The sequence below is a fragment of the Diceros bicornis genome, chromosome X (genome assembly GCF_020826845.1).
Source record: "Diceros bicornis minor isolate mBicDic1 chromosome X, mDicBic1.mat.cur, whole genome shotgun sequence".
NCBI lineage: Eukaryota > Metazoa > Chordata > Mammalia > Perissodactyla > Rhinocerotidae > Diceros > Diceros bicornis.
In genome coordinates this window covers 106,998,638-107,019,212 of record NC_080781.1, presented here as the reverse complement: position 1 = coordinate 107,019,212, position 20,575 = coordinate 106,998,638, and the positions used below count along the sequence as shown (strand labels likewise).

Sequence of the window (20,575 nt, the reverse complement as noted above, 5' to 3'; positions counted from 1 at the left end):
ATCATAAAGAATAAATCCACAAGTTAAACGAGTAACATTCCTCAGTTACTCAAGGGGTTCAATTATAACACTGATAAATGACAAATAAAAGTGAGAATCAAAAAATCAGATATTTATTTTATCGGCTTCTAGCTTATTGCCATATATTCCAAACAAAATGTCAATTTTTCCCTATTCAAACTTCAAATAAAATGTGCAAGAGTTCTCAAAACTCATTCAGTGAAAGTCTTTAAAAGCTGAGTGATAGCATTAAATTACTTAAAATGGCTCTAGTGTTTTAATATTTAGTATTTATTAAGCTCTATGAGGGCAGTGATTTGTCTGTTTCATTCACTAATCTATCTCAAGCATCTAGAACATCGCCTGGCACACAGTAGACAATAAGTGTCTGTTAAATCAATATATGATAATGACATTGCATCCTAAAGGAATTAAACTCACTGTCATTTGCTATAGTGGTTGATTACATAATCAAGAGCAAACTTTTAGCACTTTTAATGCAAATCAAATAAACATAAAAGACATCTACATTGAGTAACTCTACAAAATACGTGATTCCTAAGAGCTAATGTGGCCAAACAAATAGTAGGTTACATCTTTCTACTGGCACCGAATCCATGATCATATTGGCAGTTGAAATGATTTTTTTAATTCTCCACTTTTAGAAAACAAAGGCATTTCAGATGAAAGAAGTGGAGTGGAAAGTATAAAGAACTCTGAATTTTAGTGTTTTCTCTGAAACTTGCCACACAAAAAAAGAAAGAAAAATCTCACTTAGGTGTCAAGATATCACTGCTTTAGCTTTCTAAACTTTAAAACGACTACTTTTTGACCTCACAAGGAATAATGAAACCTTCAAAAGAAAGGGCTGCGTTAGCATTTCCTGCCTGCCTACCCTAGTCCAAGATTAACCTTGTCAGTTCTTAGGAAGACATATAAAACCCCTTTAAATGACTAATTCAGATGAAGTGGTAACGTGAAGCCATAGTTTATAAGACGCTGGTTCCTATTTGTTACCAGATGTTGCCATCGCTTCAAAGTGTTAAATGCATTCTTGAAGAGGTTCAGAGATATTTGCATGTGAAATATTTTCTGTCGTCCGCTATTACTGTGGAGACATGTTCCCAGAAAAATTGTTGCCTCATTGTCTAATAAAACGTCCTTAAGATTGCCAATATTCACTTCAAGAACCACCAAGTACCCTATGTCAGTCTAATTCTTCCATGTAATTCTTGAGCAAGCACATATATACACTTTCAAAACACAACACAAATTAATTCCATTTCATTGAGAGTTTGTCATGAACAGCCTACTTAAAGGTCTAGCTGAAAAATCCGAATTTGTGTATGTGTATACTTCTGGAATTGCTTTTTTAGACAAGTAAATAGTCACCAGCTCTACACAGCTGAGGGTTCCTTTGCCAGGTGTAATTCAACAAATGCACTATGTTATCTGCTTCTACCATTCTTCTCTGGTTATGTTAATTTCTTTGGTTATGTTGCCATTAAAGTTTTATTAGCTTGGGCTGGCCCCGTGGCTTAGCGGTTAAGTGCACGCGCTCTGCTACTGGCGGCCTGGGTTCGGATCCCCGGCTCGCACCTACGCACCACTTCTCCGGCCATGCTGAGGCCGCGTCCCACATACAGCAGCTAGAAGGATGTGCAACTATGACATACAACTATCTACTGGGGCTTTGGGGGAAAAAAAAACGAGGAGGATTGGTAATAGATGTTAGCCCAGAGCCGGTCTTCCTCAGCAAAAAGAGGAGGATTAGCATGGATGTTAGCTCAGGGCTGATCTTCCTCACACACACACACAAAAAGTTTTATTAGCTTAATTAAAAATTTTTTAATCTCCAGAGAGAGTTTAATTCAACAACAATGGTTGCTATTTTCTAAACATAATGGTCGTTGTTAAGTTTGGCCCAACAAAGAATCCTGAACACAATGTCAATTTATCCTTAAGATTGGCTGCAAAAACACCATGGTCTCATAAAGTATTATATGCCCTTACCATTCAGATGTATGGGAGATGCCCCATAAATTTTATTAATTTTATTTTTGCTGAGATGCCCCAATTTGTATTTCTTTGAAGATGGAGTTGAATTCATAAATATAACACTATGCTGGCTCAGATTTCTAAAGAGTCAATTGTAACTGACCAATGTTGCTTGCTCAGTGTTTTATTTGGCAATCTGTTACCTGGTACAGCTAAAAAGTCTCATTATAATTAATTCTGCCACAAATCAAACGGCTTTTGTGGGCTTCACTTGCTAAAAATCATCCACGCAAGAGTAATTTCTTCCCTCTCCCAATTTAACCCTCTCCCTGGTGGTGCTATATTGCCTCACAAACTGGCTAAAGCCTTTAGCAGGGTTCTTTTGAAGTTGTATACTGTTCTAGGCTCAGTGGCTCTGAGAATTCACTGCTTTAGAGAATGAGCTTTTAAAAGTCTCTCATTAGACCAAATAAATATAAAAAATGCAGATAACTTATATGTGAAGAAAGAAGCTGGAATATCTGTTTCTGATGAGTACGATTATATTGCATTCTTCCTTAAACTACACTTTTTTCAATTACAGCAAAGGTTATGCTGCAGGTGGAGAAGAAGGTAGGTGGAGAAGAAACAAATTGCTGATATTAGTGGTAGTAAATTTCAATCTAATGATTATACTAAAACTATGACCCCTATGCTTTAACTTACGGAAGTTTTCATTACTGAGAATTCTGTTAACTGTATTTAAGGTAGTATAATTGGACTGTGATTTTAAAATTCTTTCTTTCTAAGTCTAACCACTTAATACCATATTCATAATGTTCTAGGCTACCAGTGATAAATTTTATTAAAACAATAAAAGCCAATTTAGAACATAAACAGGATGGGAAAGAGAGCCAGGTTTTTGTGTGTGTGTGTGCCTCCACCCTGAATCATTAAACAGAAAGAAGGGTGGAAAAGCTTTATCTGGAGAAAGCAAGACAGAAATTAAAGCATGATCTCTTTCACTTCTTCCTCACCCAAAAGCAACAAGGTGACATTTTCTCTTGAGTTCTTCTTCAGCTCTAATCAGTTTAACAGTCTCCTTCTTTTTTTTACACCTAAGAGTAAGTTTCCAAGTGTGCTTTTTAAATTAAGAGGTTTACCAGATTCTTTTCGTAATTTTTCAGATTTTATTTTGCAGAATCAAAGATCAAAGCATGAGAACGCACAAAGTTTTCTCTTAAATCTTTAGATTTACTATTCACAAATAACATAAGCATCCCAAACTCCAATACCCTAAATCCCAATGCTTCAGTGGCATATTCTATTTTGCTATTTTGGGAAAAGTATTTGTTTGAAACAACAGAAGAAGTAAACCATACTTTCCTTGAGGCAGAACAATAGGTTTAGAAACCTTGTAAACAGAAATCCAATGGAGGGAGGGGGTCTTAAAAATTCTGGAAGTAACTCTTCAAAAAATTTTTAAATTCAAAAACAATCAATGATTTACAACTTGAGAGTTATATACCTAAATTAAGGATGTATCATTCCTTTGGGGGGAAAAAAGCTTCAATTTTGGCAATTATAAAAAGACATCCAAATTACATCTGAAGAGAAATGACCAGTTAATATTCATTCAATGATTTAGAAATCATAAAAATAGGCACCATTTAGAAAATAAGACCTAACATGAGATTATAGTAGAAATTAAATTTTCTTCCTTAATGGAATTACCATTTTTAACTTAACATTGCACATGCAATCTCAAAACTCTAATTCATTAATGCAATTCCTATTAACACCCTAACAGAGATTTTTGTAGTCATAGACCAGCTTATTTTAAAAACGTATGTGGAAAGAAACAGGTCTTAGAACATTAGAACAGGTAAAATATATGGAAAAATAAAGCGGGTAGAATCATTCCGCCTGGTGTTAAGTCTTACCTTGTAGCTATGGCAATCAAGACAGTGTGGTATTGGCAGAGCAAGAGACATGGAGCAATGGAACAGACAAGAGAATCCAGGAATAGACCTACACAAATATGCTCAACTGATTTTTGACAAGGGTACAAAAGCACGTAGGTGGAGGAATGCTGCTGGAGCAACTGGACAACCAAAAAGAAAACAACCAAAAAAAACCCCCTTCAACCTAAACCTCATGCCTTTACACAAAAATTAACTCAAAATAGGTCACGCACTTAAATGAAACACAACACCATAAAACTTTTGAAAAAGATTTTGAAAAATTCTTCAGGAACTATGTTTGGAGAAGGGGGTCTTAGACATGACACTGAAAAGATAATTCTTAAAAGGAAATATTGATAAATTTGGCCTCATCAAAATAAATCCTTTTGTTCTGTGAAAGATCTTGTTGTCTTCAACAGTTTGAAAGACAAACTAAGACTAGGAAAATAGTTGTATACTACAAATCTAACAGAGGATTATTATCTAGAATATATAAAGACCTCTCATAACTCAATATTAAAAAAAAACAATCCAATTAGAGAACAGGTAAAAGACATGAACAGACATTTCACCACAGAGGATACAGAGATGGGAAATAAACACATGAAAAGATGTTCAACATCATTAACCATTGGGAAATGCAAAATTAAACCACAATGAGATATCACTACACACCAATCAGAATGGCTAAAATAAAAAAATGACAATACCAAATGCTGACATAAATGTGGAAAAACTGGACCACATACATTGCTGGTAGGAGATTAAATGATATAGTCGTTCTGGAAAAACATTTTGCCAGTTTCTTATAAAACTAAACATGCAACACTCATATGACATACCCATTGCACTCTGTGGGCATTAATCCTAGAGAAATGAAAACTTACATTTACACAAAAACCTGTACACAAATGGTTGTAGCAGCTTTATCTGTAATAGCCCAAACTGGAAATAGTCCAGATGTCCTTCAATGGGTGAAAGGTTAAATAAACAGTGGTACATCTACTCCATGGAATACTATACAGCAATAAAAAAGAGGTACTAATCTACACAACTTGGATGAATCGCCAGAGAATTAAGCTGAGTGACAAAAGCCAATCCCCAAAGGTTACATACTCTATGATTCTATTTATATAATTTTTTTTTTTTGCTAAGGAAGATTCACCCTGAGCTAACATCTGTTGCCAGTCTTCCTCTTTTTGCTTGAGGAAGATTCACCCTGAGCTAACATCCATGCTAATCTTTCTCTATTTTGTATGTGGGTCACTGCCACAGCATGGCCACCAACGAGTGGTGTAGGTCCATGCCTGGGAACTGAACCTGGGCTGCCAAAGCAGAGTGCACTGAACTTAACCACTAGGCCATGGGGCTGGCCCCTATATAATGTTTTTTAAATAACAAAATTAGCGAAATGGAGAACAGATTAGTGATTACCAGGGGTAGAGATGGGGGGCGGGGGAGGAAGGAGGTGTGTGTTGTTTAAGGGTAACAAAAGAGATTCTAGTGGTGATGGAACTGTTCTGCATCTTGACTGTATGTCGACATCTTGGCTTTGATATTGTACTATGGTCTTGCAAAAGGTTACCACTGGGAGGAACTGGGTAAAGGGTACACAGGATCTCTCTGTGTTATTTCTTACAAGTACATGTCTACAATTATCACAAAGTAAAAAGTTTAACTTAAAAATCTAATTCGGAATTAAACACAGAATATAGTATAACTAAATTGATAGGGAAAAGGGAAGAAAAATCTACTTGCAATCATTCCAAACCCTGTTTTAAACATTATTCCCACTAATCTTTCCAAAACATTATTGACATAACTACTGCTATTGCCTTAGCATATATGGTCAATTCATGACTCCATTAGAGTATTTGATCTGGGTAAAAGATATTTTTTTTCTGTTCAATACCAAAATAAAAAGCTGATATAAAGGAGAATTTCAGGGCTAAAATCCATCAATGCATTACAATTTAGGTATCTGTTATTAGAAATATTTCATTGTTTAAGTGACACTTTTCCCTAGATGTTCAAGTGGCTCACTCTTTGATCTCCTTCTGTCTTGCCTCAAATTATTTCCCTTTCAGTGAAGCTGTCTGTGAGCACACGTTTTGAAATGGCAACACCCTTCTTCCCACTCCCTATACCCTTAATCCTGCCTTAATTTTCTCCATAACACATTACCATCAAATATACTATATCATTGTTTATTTTCTATCTCCCCCTTGTAGGATGTAAGCTTCATAAGGGTCGTAATTTTTGTTTGTTCCAGTCACAGGTATAATCAGTCTCCAGTGCCTAGAATAGTACCTGATCTATAGAAAGTGTTCAGCAAATATTTGAATAAGTGAATGAAACAGAAATTTTTATCTTGGTGAGGAGTAATACAAAGGGGAAATACTGGCTCTCTCAGAGTAATAAAACCCAGTTTAGAAGAAATCAAGAGTGATAAATCCTATAATGTATATCCAATATATTGGCATTAGAGTTTTCAAAATCTTTTGAATGCATTATGATATACGAAACTCCTTGAGATCAGTGATCATGACCGTAGCTTTGTCAGCATAAGAATATTCTGGATTAAATATATGACCGAGAAAAATAATTTACCAGTTTAAAACTATTGTTAATGAATTTCCATTAGCTATAGAAGAGTAAAACCAAGCTGCTCAAGTTATAGGTGAAGTGAGTTTCAGAGAGTTCATATCAACTTTAAGGACATGACACCTGCCATTTTGTTAACATCTGAAAGAAAACACCAGTTAATATAAGCTGATTCAGGGAGGAAGAGGCATTCTTATTAAACAAAGTTGGACTCCGGCTGTGCTGTTTAAATTTATGGTGATAATAGTGATGGATTAGGTTTCAGGAGACCCTGTCCTCCATCACTGTCCTCGACCACTGTATGCTGGGGCAAGTCAAAATCAATTAGACCTCTGTCACCTCATCTGTAAAAATCAGTGACTGGATTAGACTCTGAGCTCTTCAAATGATGGCACATTGTTTTATTTATCTTAATGATACCAGTGCCTGGCACACTGCTGATAATTGACAAAGGCCTGTTAAATGAATTAAGTAATTATATAGGAAATTCCAAATGGGTCTCCTGGAAATTGTATTTTTTCTTGACTGAACTACAGCCTTCCTCTCTCAGGGAAGCCTGTCCTTCCCTAATGGGCCTGCAAGGTACTAACTGCTCATAAGAGTAAGGAGATTGGGTCCAGGAATTTCTCTGTGGGTTGAATCCAGAAGATAATGGCCGAGTTGGGTTCTAGGTGTCATTAGCTATTTTGACCTGATGCCATGCAGGTGAATCTGGGGTCAAGGGTCCTTGAAAGAAAAACTCTGATCTGAAACTGAAGGTGATTCTTTTTATCATCCTTTGATAATCCCTCATTCTCACATTCACCCCTAAAAAGTCAAAAGATAAAGACTCCCTCAAACTTAGTGCCATACTTCCCAAATGTAAAACATCAAGCTCTTCTGAAAATGTCAAATGTTAAATGTACTCAATACTATTTCTGGATGGATATGCAAGAAACTAGACTAATGGTCACCTCCTGGGAAGGGAAATGGGGGATTGGGGTCAGGGGTGGGAGGCTTATTTTCTTTTCTTTATGGCCCTTTACAGCTTTTGAATTTTGTTCTATGAATATATTTCGTATTTGAAAAGTAAATTTTAAAAATAAATATATTAGACATGTTCAATAATGCTTTAGGATGACCGAAACCATGTGTTTCAAAGCATTTATCATTTACTTCTGCACTACTTAATACTGCTTACCTTTGCTTCTTACAGTAGGTGTTCAATAAACGTGTATAAACAAGGCATTTTGTATATATGTTATTACAATGTTTTAGAAAAGGTGATTATACAACTTTTACAGGTTTTCCATTATTCGAGTAAAAATATTACTAAGGAAAAAGGTATTGGGAACAAGTTGATAGTAATAAGCTACTAAGCATCAGGAAACAAGAAAAAATTAGCTACACTTAAGATGCAGAAATCAATATTGCTCAGAGTCAATCAAAGCAAGGATTTACATTAATAGCAGAGTAGTGACAAATTGCTATCTTGTCAATATCATCTCTAACTCATTAGCTGACCTGTGGTTAGACATTTAATATTAACATGTCCCATTATTCATAATAGCCCAAAAGTGGAAACAACCCAAATGTCTATCAATAGATGAATAGATAAACAAAATGTGGTACATCCATACAATGGAATATTATTCAGCCATAAGAAGGAATGAAGTATTGATACATGCTACAATGCGAATGAACCTTGAAAGCAATAAACTAAGTTAAAGAAGCCAGTCACAAAAGACCACATAACTATATGTTCCATTCATATGAAAGTCCAGAATCGGGAAATCTATAGAGACAGAAAGTAGATTAGTCATTGCTTAGGTTTGGGGGGGTGGGAGACTGGGGAGAATGATAGCTTTAAGAATTTGGGGTTTCTTTTTGAGGTGATGGAAATGTTAGAAAATTGACTGTGGTGATGTTTTGTACATACTGTGAATATACTAAAATCCATTGAACTGTACACTTTACATGAGTGGTATAGAATGTGAATTATATCTCAATAAAACTGCTTTAAAAAGTGAAAAAATATTAACATGTCCCAATTTCCTCTTTGATTCTAAAGTTAAGCAGTTCTCACAATGAAAGCACCATCCATTACATTCACTCCTGACCATTCATTTAAAACAACTAAAAGAAAAAGAAAACCAAGGAAGCCATTTGCTTAGTCTTCTTATTAAGTTGACATCATTTTGTATTTTATTCAATGTGATTTATAAGTTACTAATTTGCTGATTAGGTTTTCACAATTTAATCTTTATCAGCAAGGACCATTCACGGCCATTTATTTTTCACTCTTTCAAATGCATATAAGGAGACCTGCTGTGCACCGGGTGGACTGTGAAAGAACTAGGGGAATGGGGCTTTCCCCTTAGGGCTTATTTTCTTTTCTCGCTAGAAGTACAATTCTTTCCATGGAACATGGCAAGAATTTAGTACTGTCTTTGAAGAAAACCATATACAGTAAACATAGTACATCCAGACATAGTACATCCATTTGATCCTCTCCCACTAAAATGAAACAACGATCAGATTTGGAACCCCAGGGTTTTCTGCTCGTTTTCAAGTCTGTGACAATCAAGAAGTTCAAGAAATTAAGGTACAGCCATACCTGTAGTGACTTGCTATTATCCTTGAGTCAGATAAAACTGAACAGAATACCATACTATAGAAAGTATGAGAGCCGCATGTACAAGTAATGGTGAATCAATGTTTTTAGGGCTTCTGCATAAATGGATATTTCCACAGCTGCAGAACCAACTACTGCAGAAGTACATGCTGTGCACAACATCTACAATTTAGTAAAGCTGGAAAGAATTTTATTTTTGCAAAAACTAAATGGGGTGTGGCTCATTTTCTTGCCAAAGGGCTATTTTATTCCAAGACACTGGTGTCTGCTGACCTTCATTTATAGGCTGAGCAATGTTCTATTTAAGTAAAATTAACTCATAGTGGGCTCTTTTTTTAGGATGCAATAATTATTGCAAAGAAATAACAATGTTTAAATTTGATTTGTTCTTAGTTTAGATTTGATTATATTGGATTACAAATGAATATCTTTGTTCACACAAGGTTTAAATTTAGAAATTATTTTATGTTGAGAAAAAAGGCCATATTTAAGTTCATTTTCTACATGTACGAATATTTTTAGTTTCATGAAATCCAATATTACTTTTGTGTTTTTCTCTTCTACTAGACTGCAGGAGTATCTTATCCATCTTTATAGCTCTAGCACCTAACAGTCTTCATTAAACTTTTAATTGAATGAATGATGAAACCATTCCACATAGACTGATTAAGGCATTGTCCACGTTACTATCCTTGGCTAACTATTACTCCATCTGTAGTTTGTACTATCTCAACATATACTTGAGAACTCTGAACGCATTTTAAAAGTTTTCCTGAGTTTTACATCTATTTATAAATGGCCTATAGGCTTTCTTTTACATAATACCTATTTCAAGGCGCTTGACATATCAACCTTCTCTTTATCTTTACACAAATCTCTGGTTAGGAAAATTTTCCCCCTTCTGCTAGCACCTGTATATATATTCTAGTTTGCTTTTTTTTCAGAGGGCCAACTAATACAGCAGTACTTTGGTTTAGGATAAGACACCAAATGTATGGGTTTGCTTATATTTTTAAACATGTAAATCTGTCAATATTACTTTTTTGTTACCTACACTTAATGACAGTTTGGCTATATTTGTTTTTTTTAATTATCATAAGACAAAATATAAAATTTTAATTATTCATAACCACTTGCAAAAATGATTCAACTGTGGCTTTAAACTGGAGACCCACAAACCGCTCAAAATATTTGTTGAATGTGTCAATGTCCTTCATCGTTTCCTGGCTTTTGCTTTTGAAAACTTCCACTAGAGGAAATAATGGACATCATAAATTTAAGATTAATATGTTTTGGATTCACCCATTTCTAAAGGCTACATGTCATCTTGGAAAGATATTGATTTAATTTATAACCTTCTGCCTTCCCCAGCATTTTAAGTTTTCACTAATTTATTTTCTCTTTTCTCCTATTTTTTCAAAAGTAAATTTTCTAACATTCACATTTCTACTATTTCTACTATTGTAGAAACACTGAAGAACTCTGAAGCATTTTTTTCCTCCCTCCAAATCAGGCATCAACATTACCTATTACCTTTCATCCTGATCTAAGCTATATTTGTTGGTTGCAATGAGTTTATAATGGTTTTTGTGATGTATTAGAAGAGTCATGTTTCCAATTTTTCTTTGAGGACGAGTTTAGACTGTTGGATGGCATATCCTCACAAAAGGATAAATTAAATGGTAAATAGATTTCTTAGCTAAGCCAAGAAGCTTTTTCAACCTGGAACTTCATTAAAATTCTTCACATTCACAATGAAAAGCAATAGAAGCAAAATTTTCACAATGCCATTAAATAAAACAGAAAAAATAAACTATCTTATTTATCTTGAATGGTGATACTTAAGGAAAACGGGTTTGAATTAGAGGAAAATGAAGAGGTAAATATAGATACCTGACAAAGATTATCTAAGGTAACATTAACTGACCTATAAATGGGGGCATTTACTGAGCACCTACTATATGCTAGTTTCTTTATAAATATTCTCATTTAATTCTAAGGCCAACACTGAAAACAAGTGGTATTATCCCCATTTTATAGATGGCCAAATTGAGGTTTAGAGGAGCTGGGGAACTCTCCCAATGTCAGAGATATAAAATAGCAAAGCCACTGGACCCCATTATTTTATGCTAAAATCCATTCTGACTATGAAACATAGCACGTCCATGATCCCTTTGAGGAGAAGAAAAAAAAAGAAGGTGATGACAACAAATTGTCAGGTCAGATAAACCTTCCACATGGCTTCTGGGTCATCATGGAATGCCCAGACCAACACGGCCTTAGTGAGACTGGTGAACTGAAGGAAGGAGAAAAACATCAGGGAAGGATGTGTGAAGCAGCATGGGATTAGCTTAGAGAGGATGTGCAGTATACAATGAGCCAATCAAATATACAAAATATTTGTTAAGTCAAGTGTTTGTAATTTAGGTAGTCACCATACACTGAAACTAGGCACCAACTAAGTGGTGGCATCAGAATTTTTACTACTATTGGATCTCTGTTTAGTTACTTAGGCAATCTGAATGAAATATAAAACTTTGAGTTTATTGAGTGATGTCAAAGTCATTTAAGAGACAAACAGCCTGAGATAAAAAAGCCTATCAACAAACACAGTCATTTAACCAACTCCAGGATTAAAAGTTGCTTTAGGATACAGAAGGTTTATGGTCACAAATAAGCTCTGTAACTTGAACTGAGTTTTATAGCAACCTGAAATCTAGAGGCTGCTTAAAAACAAACCCATCTCCCTTCCCCCATTAACAGTTCCGTTTTAAAAAATAGAACTTCCTTTGATTGTATACTCCACAGGATTCTACTTCATCCTGCTTTGCACCTGTTAACTAGATCAGAGGAAACCAAAATATTTCCAAGACATATACTTTACCTAAACCAGCACCAGTTTAGAGTCACATACAATACACTATATAAAGAACAGCTTTTTTTTTTTTTTGAGTGCCACTGTTTGAAATCAAGGCTTTTTTTGCTTAAGCCAATGTTTATATTTCAGAGATTGTCGAGGGAATTCATCTTTAAAAACAAAAATCTTTGGAATTTCTCTTCTAAACATTTATCTCAAAGAAATAATCGCAAAATGGTTTTTGAAACAACACAAACTTCCGACAACCTGGTATTAGTGAAATAAATTATGAAATATCCATTATATAGAATATCATACAATGATTTTAAACATTTTCAAAAATATCTGATTATGTGAAAGCATCTTCATAATGTAATAAGTGAAAAGAATGGGATATATAAACTGTATATACAATATGATCCCAATTTTAAAAATATCTTTCTCTCTACACAGGAAACAGATAAAAAAATATGAACAGGTGGTACAATTATGAGTAATTTTTATTTTCTTCTTTATAAACCCTTTTATGTTTTATTTTTACAATGACCTTGTATTTTTTTGTGTGTGTGTGAGGAAGACCGGCCCTGAGCTAACATCTGCCAATCCTCCTCTTTTTGCTGAGGAAGACCAGCTCTGGGCTAACATCCATGCCCATCTTCCTCCACTTTATATGGGATGCCGTCACAGCATGGCTTGCCAAGCGGTGCATGGGTGCCCGCCCATGATCTGAACTGGCGAACCCCGCGCCGCTGCAGCGGAGCGCGCACACCTAGCCGCCTGTGCCACCAGGCCGGCCCAACCTTGTATTTTTTAAATCCAAAGTAAAGTGATCGAAAACATCTTAAGTATGCACTACTTAAGACACTTTTCCAGTAGACTAACTAAATCATACATACATACGGACTATTATAGCAATAGGATATACCCCAGGAACCATTTCCTACTATCATTTTCACCTCTGAGAAAACACTTTGCAGTCTATAACAGTAATTCTCCCTGACCTGAAATACAAGCCGGAAAATATTGAAAAGAACAGTAAGAGGGCCGGCACGGTGGCGCAAGCAGTTAAGTGTGCGTGCTCTGCTGCGGCAGCCCAGGGTTCGCCGGTTCGGATCCGGGGCGTGCACCAACGCACTGCTTGGCAAGCCATGCTGTGGTGGCGTCCCATATAAAGTGGAGGAAGATGGGCACGGATGTTAGCCCAGGGCCAGTCTTCCTCAGCAAACAAAGAGGAGTATTGGCAGATGTTAGCACAGGGCTGATCTCCTGACACACACACAAAAAAGAACAGTAAGAAATGGCAAAAATGGGAATATACAAGCAAATTAAGAAATACAGAAAAAAAGCTTAAAAATTACATTCATCTGTGAAAGACAGTGTATTATTCAGTATCAATAGCAGAACATCAATCTGAGTGCAACACTCTGTAATTAGAGCATATAATGTAGAATGCAATGATATGAATATTCAAAGCTACTGTCTTGCCCTAACGAATTTTATTTTATAGAAAGTAAAAACTTTATATATAAATATAAAAATATTATTTACATATATTAAACAGCTTAAGAGAATCAGAGTTGTATTTTCAATGAAAAGGTTACAAGATTACAAAAAATGATTTGTTATTGAATCTTTTAAACCAGAGATGGTAGAAATAAGAGATCAGACTTTACAAAAAGAAATGATTTCTATTAGCAAAAAGAACCTACTGTTCAGATCTGGTCATACGGTACCAGGTTATTTCAGGGCTTTCTGTTTATTTCATTTTAATTAAGTACTATTACTTTACAAATGATATTTTAACAAATGTTATCAAACATAATTTTAACCAACAAAATAAAAATTCATGATAATTCAAAGAACGACAGAGTTAAAGAACCACCATATAATTGGCATGATAACAAACATTGAAAATTAATTCCAAGTTAATAGTTTTGAGGCTGGGGGTTGAAAATGACCTCTCAGAAGTCATCTAGCCCAACATGTTTGCTTTTCCAATGAAGATTTACATTAACTTCTCACCTTTTCTGTGTTAATGACGGCATATCACTTAAATATACATTAGACACTTTTCCATACCTACATGTTGTCCTCTTTTAGAGAGCAATTGTAAGGAGAAACACTGTTTTTCGTGAGCAGTTTTACGCAAAACCTCCTATTATGGGCAATCACAAAACTAAGAATGAAATATGATAAGCCAACGGATTGTGTAACAGTTACCAATGAACACCAAAATACTACTCAGTGGTTACTTGAGAAGGGTAAAAAAAAAAAAACCCAACACCACATTAATGGTTTTAACAGGCTACTTGGCACAATATTTGAGGGAAAATATATAAGTATTACATATAGGTTTTTATTCTCTTGTTATCGACCATTTCTCTTATGTTTCATTATATTATGTCTGGCTTTATTTCTCCTTTGCTTATAAAATTGGATGGCTGGAGAACATTTACAGGCAAATAAAAATGCAGCAAGACTTAAGTGATGAGAATTCTATCATTTCTGTTAACTCTTGTTAAAGCTTTAGTGTTCCTATAATATACTACTACAGTACTTTGAATTTATATAGCACCTGTCTGCTGAAGAGCTAAGGCTTACATAGCTCGCTTATCCTTTCAGCATGCCTGTGAAATACATAGATTGGAAACAGATGGCTTACAAATAAAGTAAAAATCAGATATGAACACAGAGAACTTCCATGATTTACTTAAGATGGCCCATCTGTCCAAACTGTAGAGGACTAAAAGACCCTGGATTCCACGCTTAATGCCTTTTCCAATAAACGACACTACATCCTTACCATCAAACAAATTTCTAGACTGTTAGGAAAAATTAAGCTTTCTCATAATATAAGACCAGTAGGTTTAATGTGCCAAAAATTCTTGTTAAGAAATGATATAAATGATAGTTATATAACTATAACTATAACTATAAATGATAGTTCTCTATATTTTAAAGAACTAACATTAGTCATGGTATAAGCCAGCGGTGAGCATCTTCCTGAAGAGTCACCAATTTGCCAACAAAGTATTTAGCTTGGTTCAATATAGATGCATTAAAATTTGAAAAATCAACTGATAAATATAACTGAAATAAGCCAGACTCTAACCATTTGAAAAAAAATTCCCAGGAAACGAAAAACCTTGAGCCATGCCCTCATTTTATAAATGAGAAAATGCATGGTGTCTGGCATATGCATGTACCAATGTTAGTCACCAATATAATAATTTGAAGTGACTTTCTCAAGGTCATGCTATGAGTCAGTGGCAGAGTCATGTCTAGAACCCAGTTCTCCTGAAGCCAAGTCCAACATACTTCCCCCTTAATATTTTAATTTTCATTTAACAACAATGCTCTTTCATCCCTAAAACAGTTCGAACTTACTGATATTTGTCTTTCAAGCATTAAGAGCAAGGCAAATTCAATATTATTAAACATATTGAATTTTTGGAAACTGCCTCGCCTTCATAACTGCAAGTTGGACAAAGTATTATCAGATCTTCTCCTGAGGCTGACATTTCAGGATTAGGCAGTTTTTTATATTTCTAAGCCATACTTTAACCAAAGCTCTCTCATAACTAAAAGCAGCTAGTCGTGACCACGGGTATCTAAGAGCTTCCAACAGTGTAACGTATCCACAAATCTTTTGAAACTTCCAAGGCATTGAACATACGTTATTTGGTATATCACTCTCTAGAATAGTTACACAGACTCAAAACATAATCTTGCTGTTTTCTTCTAAATTGAGTTTTATTATTTTCACAGATCAAATTTTCCCCCCTCTGGATTACTGTTTACCAAAAGAAAAACTGTCATATGAGCAAGAACAGAATGATTCTAAAAACAGATACCCAAGTTGTCATGTACTGATAGATGTTCATTTTCAATTTTATACCAGCTACTTTTGGAATCTGTACTAAACAGCAAAAAACAGTTTGGAATAGACATTCCATCTAGATTATGCTACATCAAACACAGTAGCAAATTCATGAATTTATCATATGTGCTAAAAATATGTCAGTAAATTTCTTGGAAAGGCAAGTAGAAATAATGCCTAAAACAAACATGGAATAGTGGCAAGTGGACTTTCTTCCTTTTCCTTGTCAGTTTCACCAAAAAGAATCACTTTAGTGCTCAAGCACCATGGCCAAGCTATCCCCTTCTTTTCAGTAACAGTCACGTTGCTTGCACAGCAGCAAAATTTCATTTGGTTTCTGATAGTGCCCTGGATACTGACATTCTGCCAGTATAGTCATGGTCAAGTCTAATGTGCATGTAACCATTTGTAGAAGAGATTTAATCTCAACCAAAATATTACTCACTAGTTATAATTAATCTTACCCAAAATGCCATAAACCTGGACAATTTTAGCAATGGAATCTAAATGATGGCATCAGACTAGAGACCTTGGACTTCCATGTTGACTGTATTAAGTCAAGGTAGAGCATAATTGTTTGGTTCTCCACCCCATGTAAAGAAAAAGGTTGAAAACTTGCTAGATCTAACAGTAGAAATTAAGAATTAGACTCACAACTCCCTAATTTTAATAAAACCCGGGTTCATTAGATCATACCACTAAAAAATGAAGTCAGTGGTTTTAAATGAGTGGACATCTGAAGACAATGAAATGCTGTGGACCGAGAACCTAGGGATGATCCTATTTTGACATCAGTTAGTAATATTTTAAAAAGAGCTTATCTCCCTACCACTGTAACCTAGTTGGATAGTTGTACTCTCCTTTTTTTGAGGTTAATTATTTGTTAGTTCAGTCTAAAATTATATTATCACCTCACTTCCACTAGGGGGGTCTATCTCCCAGTGTAGTTAACTCCAATAACTCAGGTGCAGATTAAATCCACTTCCAACTAATCTGTGCCGCAAGGCTAGCCTTGGGGTCAGAACTATGTGCTTTAAAGTAGTTCTAGTTTTTAGGCTCAGAAACCCATGCACAGCGTGGAAATGGAGCGCTCCAGTCATTCAGAGGTTGCTGCAGTAGTCAAAGGGTTTTTGGCTAAAGGCATACAAAATCTCTTAAATGTTCCCAGTTTCATTTTTAGCTGCCCTAGTTGTTTTCAAGGCTGAATTATGTATCAACTGGATCCATTTTTGTAAATAAGGAAAGCTTTTAAGCTCCTGACCTCACGAGATTTCTCTGCCCATTTCTATACTCTGTAATATATAATCCAAATAGCAAAACTGCCACGTTTTTCCAACAGTAACCTTAACTTGGGCCACATGGGCGGGTATTGGTCAATATGGGAGTTGTTTGTGTCCTCTTATTATTCTACCCAACTATTGACAGGCAAAAACCCAACCAGCTGGATTTATCAAATTTATTGTCCACTGTTTTTGTGCCTGATTTCTGATCTAATTAATTCCAAGCCACAATAACTGATAGTTAATTTTAGTCAAGAGATTATCCACCACCTTCAAGCAGATGCCTAATATAGAGACCAGTTCAATTAGAATATAGGGCAGACCCAGGAATGCGGACAAAGCCTTATTTTTTTTAACACTATCTTATGGTATATGGTTTCAAATCTATTATTTAGGGATGAAATAGGGCGTGACTAAAAGGGCGATTTTCCTAGAAAATAATTAGTAAGATATTTTTAAAATTTAGAAAAGCCATAACTAGATTGAAGGGCCACAAGGGAGAGAGATGTCCCAGCACAAACATATTTCAAGACCTTATTTTAAAAACAGCTCCTGTTTTTATTTTGGATAAAATCTGAGCAACAAATTCTCTTTCTGTTCCTCTCACCCAAATCCAAGCAGAATTCCCTGGAGTAGAGGCTAGTTCACACCCCCCTCTCCCTTTTTTCGTCGTGGTAATTTTTGGAAAATGGGCTTCAGCCATTACATTCCAGTTTTCAAGTCAAAATAAGTCATGTGACCATTACCCTAGGGGCATCAGATACTTGGCTCACGTGACGCCAATTGGCGTGTGTGGGACTTCGGCCACTTTGTTGGAATTTACTGTAAATTGCATCTCCAGGATCAAGTTTAGGCTCCCAAATACATTGTGACATCCATAAAGTAGAGTAAGTGCTTAACCTCTCAGTAGTTTTTAATTTCACCTATGGTTTCTACCTACTGTGCGGCCAGCCAGGCTCTCTTCCCCACCCCTCACCCCTCGTAACAGGCCGGCCCCCCCTCCAGCATCCCGTCTGTGTGATCTTACATGGCGAGGCTCTCCAACCCAGTTAGTTCTCAACTCAACCTTCTGCACCACCAGGGATGTTGTACAGATCAAGTGAGGAGCAAGAAGCATTGCGTATGGCAAGTGTCAGATAGCATTAACCCCACTCCACCTCCCAGGCTGGGATCATCTCCTGCCCTGGAGCCGAGCCGTCGGACCCGCCAGCACACTAGAGCAGTAGCAGCAGCAGCGGCGGCGGCGGCAACTTTGGGACTGGCGAGAAGCCAGGGCGGGGGTGGTCGGCGTCCCCCGGCCTCTCATTAGAGCGCTTAAGTACTGCGGGTGGAGAAAAGTAAACACCGGCAAGTGCAGCTGTGTGGGGGGAGGGTGGATGTTATCCCCCCTCCCACCGCCCCTTGGGCTCTGCCTCCCAGCGAGCCCCGAGAGGTCCCGGGCTGCCGCTGCCGGGACCGCGCGCTCAGGGCTGCAGAGCCGGAGGAGCTGAGGAGGGAGCAGACAGGCGGCGCGCGGTCTGGAGAGAGGAGAACGGAAAGGTACTGCCCAAATGGCCCGGAGATGTTCTGCTACTGAAAGGAAAAAAGTGCTTACTCATAGGGAGACGCGGTGCGATCGCGACGCTCTCGCTAATGGCAAGGGAAGCAGGCGGAAAGCAGGCAACCGGAGCCTCGTTCCTTCCGTGGGCCACGGCACCCCCTCAGAGCCCCGGGGTCCGGGTGAGCCCGCGAGGTCACCCGAGGCGGGCAAGCGGGGGCTGGAGGCGTCGCAGGCTGCCGGCTCTGGGATTTCCTGAGTCCGGAGCGAGAGTTGGGGGGGGGGTGGCAGTAGCTGGAGAAGGACGACAGAGGGAAGTTAGGCGCTCGGTTTCCACTTTGGGGCCGCCACCACGGAAGGGGAGAAGGGCAAGTGTTGGCGTCAAGGACTCCAGCGCAAGGTTGGCAACAAGTTAAGAGTAACTAGTGAGAAAGCACCATTTCTATAGTTAAGACAGAAAACGTGTTTGCGGCGGGGTGGTGGTCGTGGGGAACACTCTGTCACTCTCACCCATCCTTCATGCGAAGGATCGCTTTGGCGCCCAAGGGCTAGAACTGAAATTTCTCCAGCCTCCCTCTCTGCCCCTCGCCCCCCATGCAGGCACGTTCCTGCTGAGGTTCCCGGAGATGCTCTCCCCTGGACCCACTCCTGCCCACGCCCAGGGAACCCCGCTCCCCTTGTGCCCTCCCGTGCCTACAAAGCACTTACATAAAGTCGCAGAGTACCGGATCTGGCCCGACAGCCTCCGATCGACGCACTCGGACAACTTCTGCCTCTCGGAATCTTTGCTGCTGTGGTTCTAAAGCCAGCGCTCCCTCCCCTCCTGCCAGCCCCCTCCGCCCCTCGGCTGCCGCCATTGGCTCGAGTGGTGCTAGCAGTCGGCCTGGGAACCAAGAAGGGGATTGGACCACGAGCCTGTCACATCAACTGGGTGGGAGCCGGGAGAATCATCACCGGGATGGGCGCCCAGGAGGGATGGGGACTGTAACTGCGGCAAGGAGCGGAGACTGGTCCCCCCGCGCCTGCTTCTCCTTCTCTCTGGCTAAGAACAGATTAGGCGTCCATAGTGCCTGGCTCGGAGTACATATTCAAAAAAAATCTTGTGGAATAAATGAAAAGATGGGAATGTCGGGAACGAGAGTTTGAACGTTACCAAGCCCCTATTTAAGTCTGTGTAGCGTACAGTTTCTCCCCGGCATCGTGAAGAGAATCTCGGGATGGGAAGGGACATTACTAGTAGTTTCGTCTGCTACTCATCAGCCCAGGTGTGGAACAACGCAGAGGGAACACCTCAGCAATCCTCCTTCTCCTTACGAGGTCTAGGGAGCAGAATATGGACAGGACGGGGCTCTCATGTCTTTGGCTTCGTGCCAAGTAAATTGTTGCCCCAAATCACCTGTCTGGTGTGTTTCTCCGTGCAGAAAGGGATGAGAGGTGGAGGTTCGAAGGGATGGTGGACGTAACGTGGTTCCACTCGTTTGACTGGACATGGATGTCAATTCTCATCAGTCTCCTTTCACCAGAGAAAACTTGTAGACGTGCTCCTGCTTCCCCGAGTACCTTTTCTTTGCCCACGAGATTGCCTCGACGTCATAGCTGACCTCTGTCATTAATACCCGCGGAGGTTTCTCCGCCTTATCTGCATTCCAATCCTTTGGCTCACTCCAGGTCCAAAGTCAGCTGCGAGGGCCAGAGTTTGAGGGATTCTCTAGGGTCAGGTCAAGAGATTGGCTCGTGGGACAGCTGTAGAAGAGAAAGTCTAAGTTCTTTCCTGTTCCAGTCGTAACCATTTTGTTCAGGAAATGTGTGCCTGGAAACTTTTTAAGAATTTAAAATTGCTTCAATTACATTCCATTTTACAT

General features: G+C 38.0%; 1 protein-coding gene across 2 annotated transcripts in view; it reads right to left on the bottom strand.

Moving 5' to 3' along the window:
- PLS3 (plastin 3) overlaps nt 1–19,501 on the bottom strand; it is a 75,636-nt gene extending 56,135 nt beyond the window's left edge. The window contains exon 1 of one of the 2 annotated variants that reach the window (XM_058536558.1): nt 19,422–19,501. The gene's annotated coding sequence lies outside the window, so the exon portion shown is untranslated. The remainder of the gene's footprint in view (nt 1–19,421) is intronic. The other variant, XM_058536559.1, reaches the window with a different exon arrangement.
- Nucleotides 19,502–20,575: the final 1,074 nt, after the last annotated feature.